The sequence below is a fragment of the Phyllopteryx taeniolatus genome, chromosome 17 (genome assembly GCF_024500385.1).
Source record: "Phyllopteryx taeniolatus isolate TA_2022b chromosome 17, UOR_Ptae_1.2, whole genome shotgun sequence".
NCBI lineage: Eukaryota > Metazoa > Chordata > Actinopteri > Syngnathiformes > Syngnathidae > Phyllopteryx > Phyllopteryx taeniolatus.
The window spans coordinates 7,278,646-7,286,912 of record NC_084518.1 but is presented as its reverse complement, the minus strand read 5'-3'; the positions used below and the strand labels follow the sequence as shown (position 1 = coordinate 7,286,912).

General features: G+C 44.6%; 1 long non-coding RNA gene across 1 annotated transcript; it reads right to left on the bottom strand.

Annotated features, from left to right (window-relative positions):
* Positions 1 to 3,402: 3,402 nt before the first annotated feature.
* Positions 3,403 to 6,673, bottom strand: LOC133467180 (uncharacterized). Its single transcript, XR_009785161.1, has 3 exons — positions 5,641 to 6,673; positions 5,381 to 5,525; positions 3,403 to 5,259 (listed from the first exon to the last, which is right to left on the bottom strand). It is a non-coding gene; the product is annotated as an uncharacterized LOC133467180 (long non-coding RNA).
* Between the last annotated feature and the right edge of the window lie 1,594 nt (positions 6,674 to 8,267).

Genomic DNA, 8,267 nt, shown 5'->3' with positions numbered 1-8,267 from the left:
TGTCATTTTCGAAAATGTTCAAAAAACAAGTGGAAAGCACCAAAAATTCAACAAACAAGACTCCATTGCCTCGAGTCAACATTTGTGGATTGCGATATGACCTGGATGACTGTCAGTTGATTTGGAAAATGTATGTTTCAAATACACATATCTGTTTTATATATCCTTTGCGTGTTTTATTGTTCGATAGCTCTTAGCACAGTACTTCTGTGTGTCCTTCCAAATGTGCTCAGGACTGTTTTGACTACTCCCTGTTTTTCTCTCCCTTTCTCATCCTCTGCATGCACCCATTCCCATAAAGATAGGTTTGAGTGCAGCTGGATGAGGCTAATTGTGCGAGAATGTTGTTGGAATGAGAGAGGATTATGTCTTCTTTTTTCTTCTCTCTCACTTCTGTATAATAAAGGTGATTCTTTGCTTGCTTTGCGTGACTATTTGTGCGTTTTCCTCTTTTTGCAAATATTTCTTTCTCTCTTGTAATAAAAACACAAAAAGATTTCTTCCTTACTTATTCTTCCAGAAAAAAGATTTGCCAAAACACTATCTACACAGACACAGAGAAAAAAGTAAATTTAAGTTTCCTTTTTTTTAAGTTAAAAATGACTTGAGCAGTTATCCTATTAGGCTAACGATATGCCTGAATATACTGTATACATATTATCCTGCCACACTTGACATATAAGTTGCTTTCAGAGTCATTTTGTATGTATAACCCCAATCCCAATGAAGTTGGGATGTTGTGTTAAACAAATAAAAACAGAATACAACGATTTGCAAATCATTTTCAACCTATATTTAATTGAATACACTACAAAGACAAGATATTTCATTTTCAAACTGATAAACTTTATTGCTTTTAGCAAATAATCATTAACTTAGAATTTTATGGCTGCAAAAACACTGGGACATGGTCATGTTTACCACTGTGTTACATCACCTTTTCTTTTAACATTCAATAAACGTTTGGTAACTGAGGACACTAATTGTTGAAGCTTTGTAGGTGGAATTCTTTCCCATTCTTGCTTGATGTTCAGCTTCAGCTGTTCAGGAGTCCGGGGTCTCCGTTGTCGTATTTTACGCTTCAAAATGCGCCACACATTTTCAATGGGAGACAGGTCTGGACTGCAGGCAGGCCAGTCTAGTACCTGTACTCTTTTACTACGAAGCCACACTGTTGTAACACATGCAGAATGTGGTTTGGCATTGTCTTGCACAAATAAGCATGGTCGTCCGTGAAAAAGACGTGGATGAGAGCATATGTTTCTCCAAAACCTGTATGTACCTTTCAGCATTAATGGTACCTTCACAGATGTGTAAGTTATACATGCCATTGGCACTAACACAGCCCCATACCATCACAGATGCTGGCTTTTGAACTTTGCGTCCATAACAGTTCGGATGGTTCTTTTCCTCTTTGGCCCGGAGGACACAACGTCCACAATTTCCCAAAACAATTTGAAATGTGGACTCGTTGGACCACAGAACACTTTTCCACTTTGCATCAGTCCATCTTAGATGAGCTTGGGCCCAGAGAAGCCAGCGGCATTTCTGGGTGTTGTTGATAGATGGCTTTTGGTTTGCATAGTAGAGTTCTAAGTTGCACTTACGGATGTAGCGCCGAACTGTATTTACTGACATTGGTTTGCTGAAGTGTTCCTGAGCCCAGGCGGTGATATCCTTTACACATTGATGTCGGTTTTTGATGCAGTGCCGCCTGAGAGATCAAAGGTCACGGGGATTTAATGTTGGTTTTCGGACTTGACTGCGCAATTCAGGGAAGCTCCTTTTATACCCAATCATGGCACCCAGCTGTTCACCTGTGGGATGTTCCAAAAAGGTGTTTGATGAGCATTCCTCAACTTTCTCAGTCTTTTTTTCCACCTGTCCCAGCTTTTTGGGAATGTGTTGCAGCCATAAAATTCTAAGTTAATGATTATTTGCTAAAAACAATAAAGTTTATCAGTTTGAACATAAAATATCTTGTCTTTGTAGTGTATTCAATTAAATATAGGTTGAACATGATTTGCAAATCATTGTATTCTGTTTTTATTTATGTTTAACACAACGTCCCAACTTCATTGGAATTGGGGTGTTAGACATTGGGGTGGTTATCAGAAAACACAATTAATAAAATAATCCCCAGTACTGAATTACTTGGCAAAGTTTTAAACAAGAACAATTACAATACCTCAACTGAGCAAGTTTTAGCTTTTACTGTGTAGCGTCCGGGCTATCATTAGCATTGGTAGGAGGTGAGGATAAGAGATTTAGAAAATGGATGGATGGTTTCTAATTTGTCGCTACAGTGGCCCACTCGTTAACACATCTGCCTCACAGTTCTGAGGACCTGGATTCAAATCCGGCCTCCCCTGTGTGGAGTTTGCATGTTATCCCCCTGCCTACGTGGGTTTTCACCAGGGACTCCGGTTTCCTCCCACATCCCAAAAACATGTATGGTAGGTTAATTGAAGACTCTCAATTGCCCGTAAGTGTGAATGTGTGTGTGAATGGTTGTTTGTGCCCTGCGAGTGGCTGGCAACAAGTTCAGGGTGTACCCTGCCTCTCATCCACATTCAGCTGGGGTAGGTTTCATCATACCAGCAACCCTAGGGTGGATAAGTGTTCCGGAAAATGGGTGGTTTCGAATTTGAAACACCAAAAAAGACACAAATACTGTATAAGATTTTGATAAACAGAGTTTTTTATTACGTTTTCATCTGAATATATTTTTAATTGACTCTCCGATTTCCTCCCACATCCCAAAAACATGCATGGTAGGTTAATTGAAGACTCTAAATTGCCTGTAGGTGTGAATGTGAGTGTGAATGGTTGTTTGTTTATGTGTGCCCTGCGATAGCTTGGCAACCAGTTCAGGGTGTACCCCGCCTCCTGCCCGATGATAGCTGGGATAGGCTCCAGCACTCCCGCAACCCTTGTGAGGATAACCGGCTCAGAAAATGGATGGATGAATAGAAACCAGTCCAAGGTGCACATTCGTCTACCTTTCGCCTAAAGTCAGCTGGAATGGGCTACAACTCACAGGCGGTATAGAAAATGGATATTGGTATTTTTTATCCAATTAGTAAAGAAAGACTCAAATACAATTCTATGGGTTCATGCTACATCTGGAAATTTTTATTCATCATTCTGATCAATTTGAACATTCATTTTGGGATTAAAAATGGAGTCAAAACGAAACAAAGAATGAGCTAAATGCCAAAAATAAAGTTACTTTATCCAGTATGTGCTATACTGTTCCCCCTGTAGTATACTATTTTTAACTTACAATAAATAACAATACTGTTACTGGGAAAATACTTCTAATTCATGTTTGTGTAGCGGATACGCCCTATGAAGCACATTTGTGGAAGCCCCCCCCCCCCCCCCCCCCCCCCCCAAAGAGCTGCTGACCTTTGCATTCCTGCCTGTCAATTGACTGTCTGTTGTCGTACTAGAGCGGCTCCAACTACCGGAGACAAATTCCTTGTGTTTTTTTTTGGACATACTTGGCAAATAAAGATGATTCTGATTCTGATTCATTACCCTCAACCAGACGATCTGTTTCACAAGACATGAAACCTGGGTTATATCAACTGGGCCATAAACTAATAAACAGTCCTCTCTCCTGACAATTCTTACTGTCTTCACCAACAAAGACCTTTTTCTGTGGACTGATCTAATGACCAAGAATTTGGGAAACCCTCTTTTCAAATGTGACAATTCGGGACAAGGGCAACAACGGAGTTATTAGTTAGACAGGCCACAATGGAATTATTAATCATCGACGTTCGCAGGAACTCAAATGAAGTATAATGAACCATCTGGGATCATCGGTGGAGCACGGGCAACGCCCGCTGGCATTTCAGAGTCTAAATTACTATCCACAGTTTCACCGGGTTAAATATCTGTTTTGATATTTTACGAACCCTGCACGATGCTCCAAGTGTATATCATGATACAAATGCAACTAATGACTGTTTTTTCACAGGTCTGCTGTCCAATCTGTTTGTCAACCAAATAAGACGATTGTGTTTTACCTCAGACAGAATGTTACATCATGGATATGAAGTGTTCTTAGCCACCAAATAAGGTTGAAACACTCATTGCATGATGTGTGAGACAATGCAAAAGCTGGGAATTCATTTTCTTATTTTAGGTCCACGGAATATAGACCAGATAACTTTAGAGTGACATTCAATATCAGAGGTGTGGTCTCTCCTTCCCGCTCTGGTCTTTTGGGGCAACTCCCCTTTTTCTTGGTACAAAAGACCGAATCCTTTTGTTCTCTGACTCTTGTTCTTCTGCTCCACTGAAGACGCTGGCTCCCAGCCAAAGCCCACTCCTCACCACAGGGGGTGTGGAGGGGGGGGGGGGCAAAATGGGCTAGGCCCGGCCAAATCTTCCTTGCCACTTCACTAATTACTGAGCGCAGAGACATTCTGCCGATTCCCCAACTACACTTTTGCGTGCGCAAATTCTCTGAGCATGTGACGAACAACGTCACCCAGGCGCTTCAGCCATTCTACTCTTCTTTTCTTTTTCCTCCTTTTTCTTCAAAGCAACCTGTCGACATCCTTGCCCAGACATCGGAAGGATTGAAACGCATGCCTATTTTTGTTCTGCACAACATGAGTACATCTTGATGATTACCAAATACAAATTGGTGCATTATTGGGATTAAACGAGTGGTCACCTAATTCCCAGCTCTAGCATCACTCACTGCACATCCACTCCTCCCACACTTACGTCACGAGTTCAGGCTTCTTTACAAATGTTTATCTGTACCTTTTTGGAGTAAAGTCCCTCTGCATTGTTTCCTAAGATTCCCCTGTAGATTTAATAACATTTTCTGTAAAATTCCACTTTCGGTCATGTACTTTGTTTGTTTGAGTACAACAGCAAACCACTGTAATCGAGAAGTATTATTTCATCCATATAGCAAGCCTTCTAGAGTACAAAGATTGATAGAGTTTTTTTGTCACTTTTCCTAAAATTTACAAATATAAAAAGAGACGTGACGAAATATACAGTATAAACACAGTGTGATTTAAATTGAAGCATCTAGTCACTGTTTGATCTCTTTGTACAGCAATATATGCAGTTCATACGACAATTTCAGGAATAAAATATGCTGATCAGTAGTCTTCAGGGGACGGTCTGTGCAACCTCAGTGGAACCAAGGGTGTTGTTGGAGCTGGGAGAGAGTGGTACGGGCGTCAGGGTCTCTTGTCAGGCTTGCTCTCAGGAGATCCTGGCAGGCTCCGAGGATAGATGGAAGGAAAAGATTAACTTGGCAACTTCAGTGGTCTACTTACTACAACATGGAGGAGAACACTGCTGCCAGTATCATGGGGAGTACTGACTGGATACTTAAACTTACTATTAGAGAGTCTTGAGTCAATTTGCTTCTTTAGGAAGAACTCCTAAAGTTCAAATTGAGCACAATGCAAAATTTCGAAGATCAGGTTCCCGAGCTACGAAAGAGTAGTGCGGTAGGGCTCGTACTCCCCAACATGCAGCAACTTCTGGTGAAGCAAATTCAATGGTTCCCACAAGACACACACAGAGAAACAAAGGATGAGACTTATCCTGAGAACACAACAGCAGATGTGAATGCAGAGCAGGAGGTGAACATTTTACCAAAGAAATGCTTCTGCACCAAAGTGGTCCCAAACAATCCGTTTCCAAGATCGATGATCCAGACACGAGGGACCTCAGAGCTGGTGTCAATGAGGACGTTTTCCATTTTGATGTCACGATGGAAAACAATTGCAGCGTCCATCGCGACTGCTGCGTTCACGAGCAGCTTCAAGACGTTCTGATATGAAGACATACAGATGAGGTACATACAGGACAAAACTTTAAAGGGGGCATATGGAAAATTATCTTTTTCATGGCTTGTATGCAAATAGTTGGGTGCCTGTCATGCCTGCTCACTAATTTTGTGTGAAATTAAACAACCAAGTAAATCTTGTTTGTTTCATCCAGCCTTCTATTTTCTTCTGCTTATCCGAGGTCGGGTCGTGGGGGCAGTAGCTTTAGCAGGGAAGACCAGACTTCCCGCTCCCCAGCCACTTCATCCAGCTCAGACAAAGAGAAAAAAAACATAATTTTATCAAGCACATATTGTGACAGTAAGTTAAAAATGACTTGAGCAGTTATGCAATTACGCGAATGATATGCCTGAATATACTGTATAAATATTACCGCGCCACTCTTGACATATACTGTAAGTAGCTTTTAGTCATTTTGTATGTAAAACAGCAAATTGTTAGCAAAATGTTTATCAAAAAACACAAGTAATAAAATAATCTCCAGTACCGAATTACTTGGCAAAGTTTTAAACAAGTATGATTGCAATACCTCAACTCCACTTGTGTTAGCCTTTACTGTGTAGCGGCATGGCTATCATTAGCATTGGTAGCTTCGGCTTAGCTCCTTCTTTACCACAACTGATCGATACAAAGTCCACAACACTGCAGATGCTGCACCAATCCGCCTGTCCATCTCCCGTTCCATTCTTCCCTCACTCGTGAACAAGACCCCAAAAAACTTGAAGTCCTCCACTTGGGGCAGGATCTCATCCCCGACCTGGAGAGGGCACGCCACCCTTTTCCGACTGAGGACCATGGTCTCAGATTTGGAGGCTGATTCTCATCCCAGCCGCTTCACACTCGGCTGCGAACTGCTCCAGTGAGAGTTGGAGGTCACGGCTTGATGAAGCCAACAGAACCACATCATCTGCAAAAAGCAGAGATGCAATACTGAGGCCACCAAACCGGACCCCCTCTACGCCTCGGCTGCGCCTAGAAATTCTGTCCATAAAAGTTATGAACAGAATCGGTGACAAAGGGCAGCCTTGGTGGAGTCCAACCCTCACCGGAAACGAGTCTGACTTACTGCCGGATATGCGGACCAAACTCTCCGGTCGGCCGCCTCAGCAATGGAGGCGCGGAACATGGTCCACTCGGACTCGATGTCCCCCGCCTCCCCCGGAACATGAGCAAAGTTCTGTCGGAGGTGGGAGTTGAAACTCCTTCTGACAGGGGATTCCACCAGACGTTCCCAGCAGACCCTCACAATACGTTTGGGCCTGCCACGTCGGACCGGCATCTTCCCCCACCATCGGAGCCAACTCACCACCAGGTGGTGATCAGTTGACAGCTCCGCCCCTCTCTTTACCCGAGTGTCCAAGACATGCAAGTCCGATGACACGACCACAAAGTCGATCATCGAACTGTGACCTAGGGTGTCCTGGTGCCAAATGCACGTGTGGACACCCTTATGCTTGAACATGGTGTTCGTTATGGACAATCCGTGATGAGCACAGAAGTCCAATAACAGAACACCGCTCGGGTTCTGATCGGGGGGGGGGGCCATTCCTCCCAATCACGCCATTCCAGGTCTCACTGTCATTGCCCACATGAGCATTGAAGTCCCCCAGCAGAACGATGGAGTCCCCAATGGGAGCGCTCTCCAGCACCCCCTCCAAGGACAGGTGTGTACTCTGAACTGCTGTTTGCCGCATAGGCACAAACAACAGTCAGGACCCGTCCCCCACCCGAAGGTGAAGGGAGGCTACCCTCTCGTCCACCGGGGTGAACCCCAACGTACAGGCGCCGAGCCGGAGGGCAATAAGTATACACACACCTGCTCGGCGCCTCTCACCGTGGGCAACTCCAGAGTGGAAGAGAGTCCAACCCCTCTCGAGAGGACTGGTACCAGAGCCCAAGCTGTGCGTGGAGGCGAGTCCGACTATATCTAGTCGGAACTTCTCGACCTCACACACCAGCTTGGGCTCCTTCCCTGCCAGAGAGGTGACATTCCACGTCCCTAGAGCTAGCTTCTGTAGCCGGGGATCGGCTCGCCAAGGTCCCCGCCTTCGGCCACCGCCCAGCTCGCACTGCACCCTATGGCCCCTCCCAGAGGTGGTGAGCCCATGTGAAGGGGGACCCACTTTACCCTTTCGGGCTGTGCCCGGCCGGGCCCCCTGGGTGCAGGCCCGGCCACCAGGCGCTCGCCTTCGAGCACCACCTCCAGGCCTGGCTTCAGAGGGGGGGCCCGGTGACCCGCGTCCAGGAAAGGGAAACCTGAATCCATTTATTGTACTCGTTTTTATCAAATTCAATGATCATTAATTTCACACTGAATTTCACTTACCGAAAGTGCTTCCAGCAAATGCAAGTGACCCCTAATGCAGCCCTATGGGGGGCACAAGTCAGTGCAAACTGTAGGCCGGTCCCAAGCCCGGATAAATGCAGAGGGTT